Source organism: Periplaneta americana, chromosome 9 (genome assembly GCF_040183065.1).
Source record: "Periplaneta americana isolate PAMFEO1 chromosome 9, P.americana_PAMFEO1_priV1, whole genome shotgun sequence".
NCBI lineage: Eukaryota > Metazoa > Arthropoda > Insecta > Blattodea > Blattidae > Periplaneta > Periplaneta americana.
In genome coordinates this window covers 170,227,460-170,248,697 of record NC_091125.1, presented here as the reverse complement: position 1 = coordinate 170,248,697, position 21,238 = coordinate 170,227,460, and the positions used below count along the sequence as shown (strand labels likewise).

The window sequence follows — 21,238 nt, the reverse complement described above, 5'->3', positions numbered from 1 at the left end:
ATGTACTGAATTAAATGGTTGAAGCAGACTCCGTTATAAATATAAGTACAATATCCAATCTGGGTTGAGCATACGCTAATGAAATACAATATGTACAGTACTTTCTTTAATGCGGTAATGTATTTTATATTCATGTACATACATAACCAATATATTTACTCATTATTTCCATGACTATTGTGTGGAAAAGCTCAGTGACAATGAAAGAAAGGGAATTGGGAAGAGAACCAATTGAAAGGGACGCAAACGCGCGTCCTTCGGGACTGAGAAAATGGGTCAATGTGAGTTCCAAGCCAATTGGCCACTTGTTTCACTCAATGTCTGCCATTCCGTTTGAAAAAAAAAAAAAGTAAGATAATTTTAAAATGGAACATTTCGAGGGACATTAAATAAAGAGAGGGAGAGATGGACAGCGCGGAAAGTCAAGGGGCTACAAGTTGCTTCCATGGTACCACGAGTGACGTCAGGGTCAACTTTTCATGTCAAAACGTTACAATTTTTCTCTAGCTCGAACACAGACGTTCCACGTCAAAAAAAAACACTAATATAGCCTTGAAGAAATGAGAGATAATACTCAATAAGCACTCGACGCACTTGAATGGTGAACACAGACAGGAAGAAGGTGTGTCAAGTAACATATCAAACAGCCAATCAAGTCGCTCGATCTGAAACTCCTGCTTGGGACAAGGAGCATCCGTCGCACCTCCGACGAACTTCGATTTCTGTTGTAATATTGACGTCATTCCAATTGAAACCTATAGATATGGCGTATGTTATCATTTATCACGAATCTCAAGTGATACTATATTTTAGTCTTGTACTGGAGGATTCCACTTTATATCTATTCAATTATCAGTGTGTGCTATGCGTATTTCTCATATAAACCCACTTTATTCTTTGAAATAAAACAGTACGATCAAAAAGTTTAGAACATATCCCCAAATTAATATGTGTGTCTGTAAGCCTACATTCATCCCGGATCTTTTGGAACAGTTTCGATTAAAACTCACGGTTTCTAAAGAATTTGTTTAAATAATTTCTTAGAAACCTTTTCACGTTACCGTACATGAAATCTGTTAGTTTTATTTCCCTGTGATATAATAATAATAATAATAATAATAATAATAATAATAATAATAATAATAATAATAATAATAATAATAATAATGTGACAAGTGATGGTGAAGGATTAAGCGTTAAATATAATTAGGAAGAAGGCACTTAATAATTTAATTATTTTCATGAATATATGCTATCTAAACAAAAATGAACAATTATAACTACTGGGGTCGCAAACATTTGCTATTTAAATGTTCTTCGATTTAATACTTCTAAATCAATTTTTTGAGGAAGAAGGTAATAAAAAGGCACCAATGCCGAAATAGGAACAAATAGGCAATATAAAATCACATTGCACTGCTCATTTTTTCTATTATTCACGCGTAGGCCTATCTCTTTTCAGATTGTCAAAATATTCGTTTAAAATAGAATTATTTTTCCAAACATATACTAATATGTACATAATGTGTGAACCTAGAGGCGAGCATTGAGATAGGGAACTCGTTGTCGAAAACTCGACCTTCGGCTACTAATTATTACAAATTGCACCTATACGAGTAGACATGCATCCCTTCTTGCATCGTTGCGCTGTGTAATGTCGCATGAGCTCGTGCTGCCCTGTTCACCGAAATAGATCATTATTGCGCAACGAATGATACGAATTTCGAAATACGCCCTGTTTTGTCATCGCGCGACCTTCCTACAGGTAAATCAGCAGCACTTCAAGTGAAAAGGAAAGGCAAAGCATTTCAGTATCTTACACAAGATGACACGCCTAACACCGTTGTAAAGAGGAAAGGAAGTATGTAAGGAGCTGCAACTCCATGCGGTGGATGGTTGAGATTTTTGATCCCGATTTGATTTTTGTGAACATTACATAACACTCAAAAATTCAAATCCTGATAATTTTTTAAACAGTCCCTAAACTTATCGATATACCTCTGCCAATGACCAGGGAGATATAGTATATTCTTCCAATAAAGAACAGACAATTTATTATATTACACTATTATCATACTAGTGCAAGTCTTTCGTGGCTCAGACTCAAAGAACGTAGAACTTCACACTCTTTGTCTTTACTCTTTCGAATTCTGCACACCTCAACACCAAATTACCTTTCGTCACGTTTCTCTGATCTATAATCTAACCACGACGTAAATACCAGATCACTTATCTGTGGCACGGTATACCTCTTCATAGAACATCTTGTTACTCATCTTTTACAGTCTCCACCTTGTTGCGTCAATGGAATTCCTTGTCACAAAGTATTAGGGGGTGTAAGAACAGATTAAAAGATAACCTTCTTAGGAATTCAGTCTAATTTTATTATAATGACATTAACGGTCACTGACTACATGGTAATTTCGTTTTTTAGACATGCATCCTGATAACGCTGTATCGTCACAATTATAATTTCTTCCTATTATCTAACATTATTTGAACATTCTCAGTCTTACTAATAAACCGTGTATAGTTTTTATACGAGACTTATGCAGAGTTAAGATAGAAAACGTTACTAATAAACCGTGAATAAGCTATGGACGTATAAACAGGCTGTAACTATACAATGGGAATTGTTTTGCAGTAGTTATATACACGAAACCCCTTGTTTAAGCGTTGTATATAGCAAAAAAATTGCCGCCCCTCTAACAGCTGTTCGTATCGACTGTCATTTTATGATGATGGTTACACTGTAACAACAGATGAACAAACCAAAGACCATAGAATTATTAGAATAAGACTGCTGTAGCTTGTACTCTTTGACCAAAATGTAGTGTGGTAATCGATTACAGCCAGTTGTACTATCGATATTTAACACGCCACACTAGAGTGCTCTACCGGATGCAGTAGAGAACCTCAGATATTCTATTACCTTTCGTAACGAAGTAATGACGAAACTATGACGTAGCTGTGTAACAGTTATACTGTTATACACGACGTATGTAGTGATTATTAGTAAGGAATTTACACACGACATATAAACAAGCTACTCATTGTATAAGTATAAGACAGTTAAACGTCTGTATATAGAGTTTTTATTAGTAAGACCGTCTATGTATAGTGTTGAAACTGCATTTGTGAACCTCGTTTTAACTGTGACAACGCTCTAAATGGGTTGAGGGAAAACCCCGAAAAAAACCTCAACCAAGTAACTTTTCCCAACCAGGATTTGAACCAGGGCCCGCTCGTTTCACGGTCAGGCTAACTTCAAAGAGGTGAACTTCTGTTCTTTTATAACCAGCGACTCTTCTGAAGAAAGACATTTCAGCTGTTTCAATTTGTTCATTTTTCTTCGTCATTTTCTAACTCTCGCTTCTACAGTATATAATAGTGTTTAACCCCATTACTTTATATAATTTTATTAGTAACGATTTTCTTATTTGAAAGCAAGATGGGAAGACCAAGAATTCCTTGAAATATGAACGGACCAACCAGGCTAGTCCATGGAATATGATGATGATGATGATGATGATGATGACGATGACGATGATATGAAAGAGAAACGCCTTCATAATATAAAACGGTGAACTTATCATTATTTCAAACAACTGAAACGAGACTGAATTGATGCGTCTCTACTTCACGAAACACAAAGCTGTGGATTCCTTTGCGTCACCATGAGGCACGGAAGTTGCGTAAAGTTCTCTGTGGAGGATGCGATGATTGTCCGTTTGATGCACGTTTCCTGTTCCAAAACAAGCATCTCGGATGAACAGAGATGCTGCCTCGAGCAACCAGTGCAGTAGCAGAGGGATGTAACAGTTTGTGAATGACGCCCTGCGCGTCTGTATGGACTGGGTCAGGGTTTGGGACATCCCTGCTTATGCAGATGTATAAATGCTGCAGACGATTACATAGCCACACATTTGTTCGCATGGATGGAGGGCCTTGAGTGATGCTGTCTTGTGTTGGTACTAGGCAACTCTGCGTAATTAAGGCCGGTAACACACTTTGAAGAGTTTTCGCTAGCGAGAAATGTGTTGCGAGGAAGAGGCGAAGAGTCTTCCTCCACACACTTCACGAGTTCTCGCTATCACAGATCACACCTCGCTATGATCATCTAAGCACTGCCTTCATGCAGAAAGCATTTTTCTGATTATAGTAATCACTCGTTGGGGAAATATTATAGGTTATGTATTTACGTATATTGTCGTACCGTCGCGAGGGGTGACTTTGTGCCATGAGGGTGACTTTGTGCCATTCGCGAAAAACGTATGGAAGTATTCTTTAAGACCGTGACAAGGTTTTAAAGTCTACTTCCTTACGTTTAGTAGTCTTTAAAACATTGTGACGGTTTTAAAGACTACTTCCTTACGTTTTTTTTATGAAATGCATGAATGGCACAAAGTCACCCTCCTGGCACAAAGTCACCCCGCGCGACGGTACTTAAATATATAACCTGTAAGTATATTGTCGTTTTTTTTTTTTTTATAAATTACGTACGAACGCTATGTTGAATCTGAGTATTCAGTTGATGAGGAAATGGAGTTACATGAACATATTTTGTTAATGAAAAGAAAAAGTACGCCTAAAATTAAAGCCAGAAATGTCTGAAAATCACATTGTACCTTACGAAAATAAGGGCGAGTTTTGGACACTGGTTTCGATTTGAATGATGATACGTTTAGGCGTTATTTCAGGTTGAATGGACTAGGTACAGTTTTTTTGCTATTCATGATATGATAGAGGATTCTTTGCTATGTTCTGATTAAAATTATGTAAACTGTTAAGACATAGAAACATTATATCAAATGTTTAATTAATACCATTAAATCTCATCAAAATAAAATATAGCCCTATTTATTTTCAGATCATCTGATATTTGTCTCCAGATTTCTTCTTTAAGTTTCGTGTTTTTATAGTTTTCATCCCGTGTATCATATAAATAGGCCTATGGGTGACATCGTACAAGTTCGATAAGTTTCTGACTGCAATTATCAGTCATCTTTCCTCATTTTCAAATAAAAACAATACAATTCATCGCCACCTGTGACATCTTTTTCTACATTCAATAGTCATAAAGAGTATAAATGTCAAACATCTTTGATAAATGTGTCAAGAAAATTCGCTGAGCTACCGATTCCAGCGAGAAACTCGCGCGAGGTTTTTGCCTCGAACGAGAATCTCTTCCAGTGTGTGGACGTCCAATTGAATACATGTTATCAATCTTTGAATTTTCTCGCAGCACATTTCTCGCTAGCGAAAACTCTTCAAGTGTGTTACGGGCCTAACTGGGTGGAGCAGCTGCAGCTTGGACTGCAATGTGCAGTGTGTTGGAGCTTGGACTCGCACAATATTGCATTTTAAGGCGCCGCGTTGCTGAGTTGTCTAATTTCAACAATTTCATGCAATCTTTAAAATTTCACATTTCTTAGATATTCCTAAAATACATGTGCACAATTTTTCTCGAATTTATATGTTGAAAAATATGCTCAGAAATTTGTTTTATATTTGTTATTTAAAATAATGTCTATTTTTAGTCAACATTTATCTGGGCCTCACATAAAGATGGTCAGTTCAGTTTCTTGAAAGATTAAATCGATGCTACGACTCCCTGTAATGAAATCATACATTGTTTTTTTTTCCCTAATCAATATATTTCATTAGTAAAAAAAGTATTTTAAATATCTGATTTTTTTTGGAACTTTCAACTTCACTGCCGAATATAAAAAAATCACAGCTTTCGCAATAATAAGCATATCGTCGTTGTTCCTGAAATAACTTCTATGTGATATATTTATCGATTTTCAGATTTTTGCTCTATTAAATAACTTAAATAGTAATACAGCAAATAATAAAATCTCTTATATGTAATTATATATTTTCTTTGTTTCGAAAATGTAAGAATTCACAGTCTCCTATGTACGCCTGCCATAGGATGAATAAATGTGTTTTTTCTTCCCACTGAAAAATGGTATATTTGGCACATAGGAGTTACTGCAGGAACGACGATATGTGTAGGCCTATATGAACGCACAATTTCATGTACTGAATACGTGTGCAAAGTTTCATTACTCTAGGATTAGTCATTCAAGAGATATCTTATTTGTAGTAAGTTAAAATGTAAAAACTCTGATTTGCGGTAAAATCACTTTAAAGTTTATAATATGAATTCTGAATGCAATAACCACTTACATGGGACAAACTGAATTTCGAACTCAAATCATCACTACAGTATTCCTCAAGAAACGGTAGATTTTATTATTATACGTCTATATTCGATCTACTTCTTTATTAAATAAATTAAAGGAATTGGTGGAACAAATTCTACACTGACGTCATTTGATTTTGGTCGCTTTGAAAACGCTTACATCACACGCGACAAAGTCAACAACGAGAACGAGCCATTCCTATACACAATGGGAGTCGGCATATAGACCTATATACCTAACCTACCTCGAAGAGTTTATTACAATCCATGGAGGACGTTTGCAATATATTAAAAACAATAATGATATTCAGTTGTTCTTTGATATGGATGTGAAACAGATGAGAGCACAATACGTACAGTATGTAACTACTACAGTATAATAGTACATTATGCAACGAGCCTATAATGAAGGTAATTAAGAAGCGAGTATGGATATTTATGAAACGAGCGCAAGCGAGTTTCATAATTTTCATACGAGCTTCTTAATTACCATTATAGGCGAGTTTCATACGACTTTTTATGCTCGACCATATTTCTAACTTGATATTATTAATTTTCTTTGTATCTGACCTTGGCCAATGTCCCGTATGTTGTGAGATGTGCGCAGACTCGAAAGTATTGATTTTTTACGAGGAACAGATGTTCATATTGACCTTGCTAGGCCATAAGAACATACAGAGATAACATTGAAATTAAATTAGACTTTGAAAAACGAGATGACAAATTGAATTTATTTGAATATTATTTACAATTAACGCTAATTATTATAGTAACAGAACATAACCTTCTGCGACAGTATTGGATTTCCAGCCTCCGTGACTTTTCGCTAATTCTCTTTCGATTGCATATCCGAGAATAATCCTTACTTGCGGATTATAACGGTAGAAAGCTGACCTGTCATTGGCTGAACAGTTGTAACCTGAGTCGTCACTGGCTGAAAGACCTGACCTTTAATGAGTAGGTGTACTTTAATGACATACATTAAAGGTCTGCTACCAGGTGTATAATTACTACATTTCGGCATGGTCGAGCATAAAGAAAGTTAAAATACAAGCTTAACATTACATGGTCACATATATGCGGACATTGAACGATTTCCTTGGTGGCCCACAATAGAATGATAAAATAAGCTAATTAACAAATCCGTTTTCTTATCATGAATGCGCTCACACGCGTAAAAATGACAAACAGATACATATACATACACAATAACAAAAATAAACATTCACTATGCCCTCTGAAACCTACACCTTTGCTTAGCTCGGTACAGCAAAATATCATCTATTGTATACCAAATAAATATCGTAGGTTTTTGTTAACAAGATCCTAAATCCTTGTGTGTATCTGTTGACACATTGACGACTAGGGCTAGGATTCTTAGGTAAATAAATATTTTTTTGCACCGTAATAGAAATTCGTAATTGTGTTTTAAGTTTCGGACAGGGTCTCTGAGCATATATTTTAAATTTTATTTCACATAAAAACACATGTTTTGATTTTTTTTATGTAAATACATATTGTCAAATATTCACATAAAAATACATAAAAATTAATTTTTCATCAAGTAATTTTCCAGAAATGCATATAGAGTGTTAGTTGGGAGGCCTGAGGGGAAAAGACCTTTGGGGAGGCCGAGTCGTAGATGGGAAGATAATATTAAAATGGATTTGAGGGAGGTGGGATATGATGATAGAGAATGGATTAATCTTGCTCAGGATAGGGACCAATGGCGGGCTTATGTGAGGGCGGCAATGAACCTCCGGGTTTCTTAAAAGCCAGTAAGTAGTAGTAATTTTCGACAAACGCTCCATTTCGGATTAATCATCACCAGAATGTTCAGTGCAGTTGCTTAGACGTGACAGCTGCCAACTGTTTCTCGGAATTGCCTATCTGTGGAACTACAGTCTGCTCTCTCGCCACAAGAGATAAGAGTTGTCACCACTAAAAAATTATACTGTACTAACACACATAAACACTGATGTGCCATTTAGGAGTGCCTTGTATGTTATCATAACGCTGACTCAGGAAGTAATTATTATACTTTCATAAATATTAGCTGCCTCTGTTTTCGTTTCCAATCATAAACATGTTGTGAATGTTATTTCTCAATGGCTAGGGTGCTCTTTTTTCCCAGTACAAGGCAGTGTTCCGCGATAACCGTCAACTTGACAACTTGAGGATAAATCTCATTGTGTACTGTAATTCTTCAGCTGTTGATGATACAGCATAATTTATAGTGGTGAGTACTGTATATTGTTTATATTCACGTAAAATAATTTAAACACAATTTAATAGTTTTCCTTTCTGTCACATATTTTCGCGATTGTAACATATAAAAAAATAATATTTTCCCGATTTTTAGCACCTAAAAATACGAGCCCTATTGACGACACTGAATTTCTACAGAAAAGTTTCCATAAAAAATGTTCTATCCCAAAATACTACAAAATGCTAAATTTTACCATTGAAAGTGCTATAAAATGATACATTTTAAATTTTAAGTTGCTAAAATCTATCATCTCTAGCTATAGTAATAAAGGTAAAAGGTAAAGGTATCCCCGTAATATGCCATGAAAGCACTTGGGGGACATGGAGGTAGAGCCCCATGCTTTCCGTGACCTCGGCACTAGAATGAGGTGGTGTGGTCGGCACCACGCTCTGACCGCCTTTTACCCCCCGGAAAGACCCGGTACTCAATTTTATAGGAGGCTGAGTGAACCTCGGGGCCGTTCTGAAAGTTTGGCAACGAGAAAAAATCCTTCAAGCAATAATTATTTTTTGCTAACTCTAGTAATCACCCAATCAGATTCTTGGAAATCCTTGCTTCTTGTGAGTTGTGCGGCGATTTAGACGACCCTATGCAAAAGTGCAGCACACATTACACAGGAGAAGACGAGGGGCAAGAATGTGACCTTCTTGACTATCGCTGCTGATTATTATAAACATCGCTCAGATAAGCATCCCTGTAGCCAGGTTATTACTCGTGCAGGAAACATGAGTAACAATGCGTATGGAAATTAAAGCTGAGTTGAACAGAAGGAGACCTAATGTTTCCGCTTACTGCAGTACAAATATTGCACGTGTTGTCGTACGTTATCTGTTCACATCCCTCGTCTTCTCCTGAGTCACCGACAGTAAACAAGTCACGATACACCAGTGTTTGACTTCCTTTTATTTGATGGCTCAATTGGATATCCCTGCATCAATAATAAGGACAACCCTGCGCCATCACTGATACCGCGAAGTTTCGGTGGATACGCTTTGACGCTTCCTGATTTTGTATCGAGAAGAGCGCATGTGCGACCTTGGAATACTGCAATACCAGACAGATCCAGTTCCCGTCTTACAGCCAGCAATTGCCCTTTCCTCCCTTCCAGTCAGCACTTTCGTGCAACACGATCCGCCGCTCATCGCTCTCGCAGACGGCAGTGTTGCCAGGTGCCGGGTAAATTCCTTATTGTGGGATATTTTAACCCTAGTAGGGATTGAGGGATTTTTGTGTAAGATTGGCCAAATTGTTGGGATTTTCTCATCCTTTTGTTAATATTCACATGTAAGGTACGCGCCAAAACAAACAGTAAGACTACTGAAATTCTCGCACTGATACTGCGCATGTACAGCTTGATTCAGGGATTTTGGCCCTGCAAAAAATAAATAGATAGACCAAGGGCGAGTTACCACTACTGTGCTCCAACCACGAGAAAGTCTTTGCGGAATGAAACGCAGCGGGGTAATGCTGTGAATGAATGCTGATATCATAACATCACACACGTGCGATGAAAGAGTAATGGACCGGAGAAAAATTCTCTCCGGCGCCGGGATTTGAACCCGGGTTTTCAGCTCTACGTGCTGACGCTTTATCCACTAAGCCACACCGGATTCCACCCCGGCGTCGGAAGAATCGTCTCAGTTTTAAGTTCCAACTCTTGGGTTCCCTCTAGTGGCCGCCCTCTGCACTACGTCATAGATATCTATGAACCTAGGACCGAAGTCCACACTCGTAATGAGTCACTAGTTGGCCGGGATATGATATTTCCATGCAGATATTCTGCGTCATAGAAACAACAACAACCAAATTTCTTGGCTTAAAAATCGATAATGTGTTAAATTCGAAAAATCATATTAAAGAAATATTCAGTGTCTATGTTACTGTAGTTGTGATTGCAGTTTGTGATGAGTTAATCAGTGATTGAACAAATGTTAAAAGAGTGTACCAAACAATGAAGAATTTAACATTTGTTAACATATCCTTTTATTGTTGAAACTCGGTTAATAGATGATGAAAGAGTAATGGAACGGAGAAAAATTCTCTCCGGCGCCAGGATTTGAACCCGGGTTTTCAGCTCTACGTGCTCCGTCGGATCCCGGCCAACTAGTCACTCATTACGAGTGCACCTCAGCACATGTGTGGGCTTCGGTCCTAGGTTCATAGATATCTATGACGTAGTGCAGAGGGCGGCCACTAGAGGGAACCCAAGAGTTGGAACTTAAAACTGAGACGATTCTTCCGACGCCGGGGTGGAATCCGGTGTGGCTTAGTGGATAAAGCGTCAGCACGTAGAGCTGAAAACCCGGGTTCAAATCCCGGCGCCGGAGATAATTTTTCTCCGTTCCATTACTCTTTCATCGTATGATGACGCAGAATATCAGCATGGAAACATCATATGTACTTCGGTACATTAAAATATATAAATAATAATAATAATAATAATAATAATAATAATAATAATAATAATAGTATTATTATATATCACACACGTGGGTACTCGTATCTCTATTGGCTCGCTCTCACAGCACATACAATAACATTGTTACACACATATTTATACTACCCTAGTTACAAAATTAGATCACTGTTAATCTCCTGGTCTTTTAATCCCTCCATACAGGAAATAACATATCCAGGAGAGCGCATGGTTTTTAAAAAATGTTATGTTTTATTTAACGACGCTCGCAACTGCAGAGGTTATATCAGAGTCTGCCGGATGTGCCGGAATTTTGTCCCGCAGGAGTTCTTTTACATGCCAGTAAATCTACTGACATGAGCCTGTCGCATTTAAGCACACTTAAATGCCATCGACCTGGCCCGGGATCGAACCCGCAACCTTGGGCATAGAAGGCCAACGCTATACCAACTTGCCAACCAGGTCGACGCATGGTTTTTAACTGACGTTATAACGATAATATTATCTATCTACTTCGCTCCAATAGATGACGCAATAGTAAGCACAGTAGTGTTTGGCTGGGTCACACAGGTCAGGCCGCGCAGTCATAACACCTAACACTTCCTTCTTATCATGTCGCGATACACTCCGTCTTTAAACACAGTATTCTTCCACACGTCCAGTTACTAACCTCTACGTCTGTTGATTAAACAATGTCATGATGACTTATACTTTCTTGACATGAGTGTCCCTCAGCTTCGAGCATAGATATTATTTTCATTCTTCCTCTTCCCCTCCTATGCACATTTGTGATTAAATTTCTTTCTTATGACGCAACACACAACTCGCTCGCTAGCCAAACAACCAAGCAGTGTTGCCAACTGGACGGAAATTCCGTAAAAACTGACGAAATTTCAACGTAGCGGACGAGAAAAGAATGGCTTTGACGGGTGACGGATTTTCTGGCGGAATTTACGATTTACATCGTCTTTTGACTTTTTTAGGTGCTGTCATTTTAATTGTTTAATTTTTGGGGGATTTTACTTATTCTTTGAACAGCCCTGCCTGTGCCGTACCATGTTGAAGAATCCCCTGTTTCATATTTCCTCGTAATCAAGTCAAAGGTTGACGAATTATTATTTTAATCAAAACCGGTAAGTAAGTTGTGTTAAAATTTGCTTTTTATTTTTATATAGATGTATTGAGTGGATCTTTTTTTATATTTTGACGGATTCTGACGGATTTCCAGGCGTTAGATTGACGGTAATACAATTTATGTGTTGGCAACACTGCAACCAAGGACAGGGGCCATTAAGGGACCATTAACGCTGAATCGAGCGTGTCACATCCATGGTCTGAACTCATCGTAGTATTGTTGATACATAATATAGTGAAGATCTGCTAAAATAGTTCTCACAACAGAGGAGCAGTTATTTATCGTCGAGCATTATTTCCGATCATTCGGAGTGGGGCTTCAGAATGGGTCAAGCTTGTACCACGTTAAAGAGCAGTACCAGGAGCGATTTAACAATGCGGCACAAAATAACACAACAATGTTAGCTGTCGTCTGAAAACATCAATAAAGCAAAATATACAGCTTGTCTCTGAGGTTCTGGCTGATATATATATCTATAAACAGGCAGTACATCTCATTTGACGGTAAGTGCCAGAGGAAGAAGAATTATTGTTTGTATGCATCTGAAGTCTTGACCAGTGTAACATGTAGCTAATCGGCGATGTATGCAATGGAGAAGAAAAGGAACTGGCCACCCTACCCCATTATCTTCTGGCTTAGTTGCCTCATGAAAACAAGAAACGACTTTTATAGACTACTAATTTACTTCCCGATCTTCTGATAACAAACACTACTAGCACGTTTACTTCTTTACGAAATGTATATGCCGTTTGGTGCAAAAATACAGAAGCTCCGAGCGTTGGTATTTAGGTATCCTGTTGGTCAACAGATGGGGCTGACTCCTTGCCCAAACCAAAGGATAGAACCATCACTCTTGGAGCAGCTTTCATAGCGTCAGCCATTCACAAGATTACGTTTGTTGTATTTTGGACTCGAACCTTCGTGTTGGGGTTAGATATGCCTTACGTTTAGTCCCAGTAGCCGATAGATACAGTGTCTGTCATTCTTATTCGTACTTATTTAATTTAAACGAATAACACAACATTCTGTACAAAGTAATTATACTTATACAATAATATTAGTGTACTATGCTTTAAAACCATTTCTTAGGGCGTTAATTTACAACTAGTTTTATTTTAATCCCTAAATAACAAAAATATTAATAAACATATTATTTTGAAAATAAAATAGTATGTCATTTATATTCGTACACTTGAGTAATGTTCACATATTCGGGGGTCCGTGCCTTAATGGTAACAGCGAGAGCAACGTAAACAGTGCATTACCCCGTGCTGTAGGGTTTGTTTTGCTTCAGCAGTCACTTCTGTTCGAAATGGGCAAGTCGAAGGAACTCAGTGCCGAACTAAACGGGACGATTCTTAAACTGACTCTTAAAGATTATTCTTTAAGGAAAATAGACAATATAATAAATAAAAGCCATTCCAGAATACAATATGTAGTTAATGAATTCTAATACAGTGGATCTACTGCAAATCAGAAGAGGAAACCAAAAGAAAAAAAATACTTAATGAGAGAAAATAATGTTTTATCATGAGACAGATAAAATCAAATCAACTATTAAATGTGCCGAAACTACGTCCTCTCACGACAAAAACCACAGGAAGACCGTTAGTGAATCAACGGTGCGGCGTGTCCTATATAAATTGATTTCATGGTAGAGGGATACGGAAGAGGCCCTTAGTAAATAGGAAAAATCGAGTTTCAAGAATGAAATTTGCTAAAGCTCATGTAAATAAGGAGCAAGAATTTTGGGACAGTGTTATTTGGTCGGATGAGATCAAGATTAATCTTTTCGGATCCGATGGTGCCCATGGAGTATGGAGAAAGAATAATAAGACCGACGAAGTGGATAATACTTTTTCCACTGTGAAATATGGATAATGATTTGGTGCTGTATGTCCTCGAAAAGCGTAGGTAATATCGACTTCATTGATGGAATTATGGACAAAATGGTCTATAATAACATCTTGAAAAATAATGGCAAGTAAAGCGCAATTTGCCATCTGTCTACATTTTCCAACAAGAGATAGCAAACAAACGACCGAAATGAACAGACAGTGATTGATATGGAACGTTCCGAAGCAACTTCATACTCCTCCTCAATCACCTGATCTGTACCCCTTCGAGCATTTATCATTGAGATTTAAGGAAAATAAACATAAAAATACAATTTCGTCCAAAGAACACCTCAGAACCGTTGTGCTGAAAGAATGGCGAATGTTCACTCAGCAGCAATGTAAAAAGTTGGTAAATTCCATGCAGAGAAGGTGCCAGGCAGTGATCAAAGCCAGAAGATATGCAACCAGATATTAGCAAAAATTGTTTGTTATTTTTGTGGAGTTATTTAATTTTGTTACTAAGTGTACGAATATAAATGACAGGTGAAGAAATTCTATCTTTTGTTAAATTTTGTTTATTTACATGTTTATGATATATACGGAGTTTATTTTTTGTTTTATTTGTATTCATAATGCTGCTGAACAGAATTTTCAAAGATAAATATAATACTTTCATTTCATGTGTCCTTTATCACCAAATTTGTTAAATATTTTCACCTGTACGAATAATACTGATAGACACTGTAGCTCTGGGACACAGGATTCTCATTCTCAAGACAGCCTGCCGAAGATTAGAGTCTTCGTGGCCACTACTTTACTTTTCAGAGATCTTTATTTCTTAAATATGACCAACTTGCGCCGTACTCTAACAATGGTAGTAGTATTAGTAGTAGTAGTAGTATTAGTATTAGTAGTAGTAGTAGTATTAGTAGTAGTAGTATTAGTAGTAGTAGTATTAGTAGTAGTAGTAGTATTAGTAGTAGTAGTAGTATTAGTAGTAGTAGTAGTAGTAGTATTAGTAGTAGTAGTAGTAGTATTAGTATTAGTAGTACTAGTAGTATTAGTATTAGTAGTAGTAGTAGTAGTAGTATTAGTATTAGTAGTAGTAGTATTAGTAGTAGTAGTATTAGTAGTAGTAATATTAGTAGTAGTATTAGTATTAGTAGTAGTATTAGTATTAGTAGTAGTAGTAGTATTAGTATTAGTAGTAGTATTAGTAGTAGTAGTATTAGTATTAGTAGTAGTAGTATTAGTAGTAGTAGTATTAGTAGTAGTAGTATTAGTAGTAGTAGTAGTAGTATTAGTAGTAGTAGTATTAGTAGTAGTAGTATTAGTAGTAGTAGTATTAGTAGTAGTAGTATTAGTATTAGTAGTAGTAGTATTAGTAGTAGTAGTAGTAGTAGTAGTAGTAGTAGTAGTAGTAGTAGTATTAGTATTAGTATTAGTAGTATTAGTAGTAGTAGTATTAGTATTAGTAGTACTATACTATATATACTATACAAATGGCTTTTAAGGAACCCGAAGGTTCATTGCCGCCCTCACATAAGCCCGCCATCGGTCCCTATCCTGTGCAAGATTAAGCCAGTCTCTATCATCATACCCCACCTCCCTCAAATCCATTTTTAATATTATCCTCCCATCTACGTCTCGGCCTCCCTAAAGGTCTTTTTCCCTCCGGTCTCCCAACTAACACTCTATATGCATTTCTGGATTCGCCCATACGTGCTACATGCCCTGCCCATCTCAAACGTCTGGATTTCAAGTTCCTAATTATGTCAGGTGAAGAATACAATGCGTGCAGTTCTGTGTTGTGTAACTTTCTCCATTCTCCTGTAACTTCATCCCGCTTAGCCCCAAATATTTTCCTAAGCACCTTATTCTCAAACACCCTTAACCTATGTTCCTCTGTCAGAGTGAGAGTCCAAGTTTCACAGCCATATAGAAGAACCGGTAATATAACTGTTTTATAAATTCTAACTTTCAGATTTTTGGACAGCATACTGGATGATAAGAGCTTCTCAACCGAATAATAACACGCATTTCCCATATTTATTCTGCGTTTAATTTCCTCCCGAGTGTCATTTATATTTGTTACTGTTGCTCCAAGATATTTGAATTTTTCCACCTCTTCGAAGGATAAATCTCCAATATTTATATTTCCATTTCGTACAATATTCCCGTCACGAGACATAATCATATACTTTGTCTTTTCGGGATTTACTTCCAAACCGATCGCTTTACTTGCTTCAAGTAAAATTTCCGTGTTTTCCCTAACCGTTTGTGTATTTTCTCCTAACATATTCACGTCATCTGCATAGACAAGAAGCTGATGTAGCCCGTTCAATTCCAAACCCTGCCTGTTATCCTGAACTTTCCTAATGGCATATTCTAAAGCGAAGTTAAAAAGTAAAGGTGATAGTGCATCTCCCTGCTTTAGCCCGCAGTGAATTGGAAAAGGATCAGATAGAAACTGACCTATACGGACTCTGCTGTATGTTTCACTGAGACACATTTTAATTAATCGAACTAGTTTCTTGGGAATACCAAATTCAATAAGAATATCATATAATACTTCCCTCTTAACCGAGTCATATGCCTTTTTGAAATCTATGAATAACTGATGTACTGTACCCTTATACTCCCATTTTTTCTCCATTATCTGCCGAATACAAAAAATCTGATCAATAGTCGATCTATTACGCCGAAAACCGCACTGATGATCCCCAATAATTTCATCTACGTACGGAGTTAATCTCCTCAAAAGAATATTGGACAAAATTTTGTACGACGTCAACAAAAGTGATATTCCTCGAAAGTTACCACAGATGGTTTTGTCCCCCTTTTTAAAAATAGGTACAATTATGGACTCCTTCCATTGTTCTGGTACAATTTCCTTTTCCCAAATAGCAAGTACAAGTTTATAAATTTCGCTATATAATGCACTTCCACCCTCTTGTATTAATTCTGCTGGAATTTGATCGATACCTGGAGACTTGTACTTTTTCAGATTTTCTATCGCAATTTCGACTTCTGAAATCGTGGGTTCGGGTATAAATGGCTCAGCAGTTTGTATTTCAATATCGTCCCGATCATTTCTATTTGGCCTATGTACATTTAGTAGTTGCGCAAAATAGTTTTTCCATCTGTTTAGGATTGATGGAGGGTCTGCAAGCAAGTCACCATTCTCATCCTTGATCACGTTTACCCTTGACTGATATCCGTTCTTAAATTCCTTTATACCCTTATATAAATCTCGAATGTTTTTATTCTTACTATTTGTTTCTACCTCATTCAGTTTTTCCTTCAAGTAACCTCTCTTTTTATTCCTAAGTGTACGACTTGCTTCCCGTCTTTCATTGAAATAATTATCTCTCTTCTCCTCAACTGGATCCTGTAAGAATTTCAATTTTGCCTGTTTCCTTCTTTCTACTACCATGCAACAATCTTCATCAAACCACGGTTTCTTTTTCTTAGTTTCATAATAACCTATGCTCTGCTCAGCTGCAATTTTGATACTATCTCTGATATTTTCCCACACGCTATTAACATCTAATTCTTTCTCAACTTCGTCGGAACTTTCTAAAGTGGCAAACCTATTCGAAATTTCGACCTGATAATTTTGCTTAGCTTCCTCGTCCTTTAATTTAAAAATATTGAATTTAGTAATATTAACTTGTTGCTCTATTCGCTTGGCTACTGATAATCTTTCTCTTAATTCTCCAATCACCAAATAATGGTCAGAATTACAGTCTGCACCCCTGAAAGTTCGAATATCTACTATACTAGTATGTCTCCGTTTATCTATCAAGATGTGATCTATTTGGTTGTGTGTCAATCCATCTGGAGAAGTCCAAGTATATTTATGTATATCCTTATGGGGGAATGTTGTACTTTTGACAATTAAATTTTTCGATGTGGCAAAGTTGACTAGTCTAACTCCATTGTCACTACTAATTGCGTGTAGGCTCTCTTTTCCAATAGTTGGTCTAAAAATATCCTCCCGTCCTACTTTAGCGTTGAAATCCCCCAATAAAATTTTCATGTGATACCTAGGGAACTGATCAAAAGTATGTTCCAATTCCTCATAGAAGCTATCCTTTATATAGTCGTCTTTCTCTTCTGTAGGGGCGTGAGCATTTATAACTATGATGTCGCACCATCTACCCTTAAGTACTAAATATGATAACCTGTCACTGATAAATTCGACCTTTTTTACTGCTGATTTTATTCTTTTATGTACAAAGAATCCTGTTCCTAATTGGTGATTATTGTTTCAATACAACAAGTAATCTCCTATTTGTGATATGCCATTCCCATCTAACCTAACCTCTTGTACTCAGTAGTAGTAATATTAGTAGTAGTAGTATTAGTATTAGTAGTATTAGTATTAGTAGTATTAGTATTAGTAGTAGTATTAGTAGTAGTAGTAGTATTAGTATTAGTAGTAGTATTAGTATTAGTAGTAGTAGTATTAGTATTAGTAGTAGTAGTATTAGTAGTAGTAGTATTAGTAGTAGTAGTATTAGTAGTAGTAGTAGTATTAGTAGTAGTAGTATTAGTAGTAGTAGTATTAGTAGTAGTAGTATTAGTAGTAGTAGTAGTATTAGTAGTAGTAGTATTAGTAGTAGTATTAGTAGTAGTAGTATTAGTATTAGTAGTAGTAGTATTAGTAGTAGTAGTAGTAGTAGTATGTTATTTATTTATAATTTTATTGTATGGAGCCGAAGCTTGGACACTTAAACAAATATAGGAAGCGTCCGATTCCAAAACTGTCTAAATCCATTTTTTTAATCGAGATAATGGCGGTTTCGTCATCTACCTAAATGTCTCTAGCAATTTTCTAATGAATGTTGTGCCTAAATTCCCTCTTTCCTTCCATAAATAAGCTCCAAATATGACGAACACTGCAAACAATTAGGAAAAAAATTATCAGTTTTTGGCGTTTCCTGAAAATTGTTAAGAATGGACGTAGACAGTTTTGGAATTGGGGATTTCAATATTGTGTGATAGGAATTATATGAAGTGATAAATGTGATATATTAGGATACCGTGAATTGAGATATTGTATTATATTGATGATAATATAGGTTGGCAATTTTTGTGCTAATATTTAAAATTATGTGCTATACTTACTTCAAAATGATGTGAAATTATGGTGTATAATTAGTATTTAGGTTAAAATAAGTTGACTTATTTGTAGGCTGTGACTTAATGTACGGTAATTGGAGTTGAATAAGATGAAATAGGATAAAATTGACTGTTTTGTATTTATAGCAATGTAATAGGATCAGAAAGAAAAGCAACCTTAGGATAACTCGTTATAATGTATTGTGATAACAGTAGGGTAATGATGATTATGTGTCATGTAAAGAATTAAAATTAATGTGATGTTATAAGATAATAATTCGTAATGAATTAAGTTCTTTCTATTTCGATGTACCATAGGGTGAGGTCTTTTAGTTTAATATTCTGTAATGAAGTGTGAGGCAGCTAAAATAATGTGAATGAAATAATATGGCTACATATCAATTTATATGATATATTGCATTAGAAGTAATCAGATTAATATTGTGATGTTAAATATTGTGCCAGATTGAGATAATTCATTGTGCGTATAATGTTATGTGTATCTGTTAATGAAACAATAATGAATTGTTGATGTATTATTTACCAAGCTTAGTGTGATGTAATTCGAGGAATTTAGGTAAAGTGAAGTGAAATACTACAGTACATATAAAACAGCATGATGTGAGTTACGAATAATATAACATAAGGTACATGTGTGTTATGAAAGAAGGTGCTACATCAAGTAAGGTTATGTTTTTATATTGCATTTTTTCTGTTCATATGGTTTGATGTCATGTTTGGTTTACCTTCATGTTCATATGATATGATGTTCTAGATAATTTTAAAATGTATCTTGTCTAGCCTCTATTTTTCTACATTGCAGCATTTGTATGCAGTGAGTTGTCATATGTGCAATTTATTCAAATATTAATAAATGTGAAAAAAAAAATATATAAGGTTTGATAGTTACAGAGATGGATTATCTAAAGGTACGGTCACACGTCGCTACTTTTGCTGCGCAACTTTTGTACTGCAGCTGCAAAAGTTGCGTGTCGTGTTCACACGTAAGCCAAAAGTAGCGCGCTGCACGCTACTTTTCGTGCTGCGCAACCCAAGTGCTGCAAAAGTTGCAACTGGAGGTTGCGAGCCTCTACAGCCCAGGCTGCGCAGAAGTTTTAGAGTCGGGACAAATTGAAGCTTGCGCCCGCCGCCATGTTTGGGGAGAGCGCCGGCTAGCAGACATCCGCATATGCAATGTTTAAGGTTTTAAATAATATGTTTTTTATATTTTATAAACCAATCGGAGTAACTAAATGAAACAAAATCCTGTTCAGATTTAAAGCGTTTACGTTGTGGACATTAATTCAAGTTACCGTTAGTATGACGTGAAACGAAGGATGACGGAAACAATTTGATAATTATCAAAGACGTTGTAGTTATTTGACATCATTTCAGAGCGAATAAAAAATACAAATGCATATTGTAAGCCAGTTCAGGTGAAAATAAAGTTATGTATTAGTGTATATTACCTGTTATTCGTAAAACACTGCCAGCTATGTAGTGTACATTACATAAAACAATACATATCCTACTATGTACATATGTTTCCTTTGATGTAGAGGAGAAACGAACAATTTGATCTGCTTTCATATTGTATAGTATAATACATCTGTAAAATAAAAACATGTACACTAATGTTCCAGTTTTAAGATATAAATACCATTCATTAGCTTATTATCATAGTAATATAAAATAAACTTTACATGCAGGAATTACTCCGTCAAATATAGGTACTTGAACACTTATAGGCTATATGAATTGTAGGCCTAGTGTACAGAACTAGAGCTTAACTATTGATTCTTAATTAATAAGATGGACTTCCTTAAATTTCTTAGAAATTGATGTAAATTCATGTTAGAACTTTTAGGTGTATGGTGACATCTGATCTTTATGTATATATGGTCATTATGGTCAATTTCACACGTCTAAAAATATTAATATCTGCTTCCATGCCTGTAAAAAATGTAAGCCTATTGTTTTATTTTGAAACTATTGGCGTAAGTACCATTCATTAGCTTATTATCATAGCAGTAGTAGGACTATAAAATATACTTTACAGGCATTAATTACTCTGTCAAACAAATTTTGAATTAGTAATTAGTAGCATTAAGTTATAAGTTTAAACAAGTTATTAGCGGTATTTTGAAAACCTAATATTCAGAACAACGTTTTTTTTTTGTGTTAGATATTCGTCTTCGTCTGTAGCTATTATCTCGGTACATGTCCAACTAGGCTAAGCAAA

At 36.0% G+C, this 21,238-nt stretch overlaps 1 protein-coding gene across 2 annotated transcripts in view; it reads right to left on the bottom strand.

Annotated features, from left to right (window-relative positions):
• The window catches only part of Pdk (pyruvate dehydrogenase kinase), a 231,264-nt gene that overhangs the window by 73,806 nt on the left and 136,220 nt on the right, over positions 1 to 21,238 (bottom strand). The window lies entirely within an intron of this gene.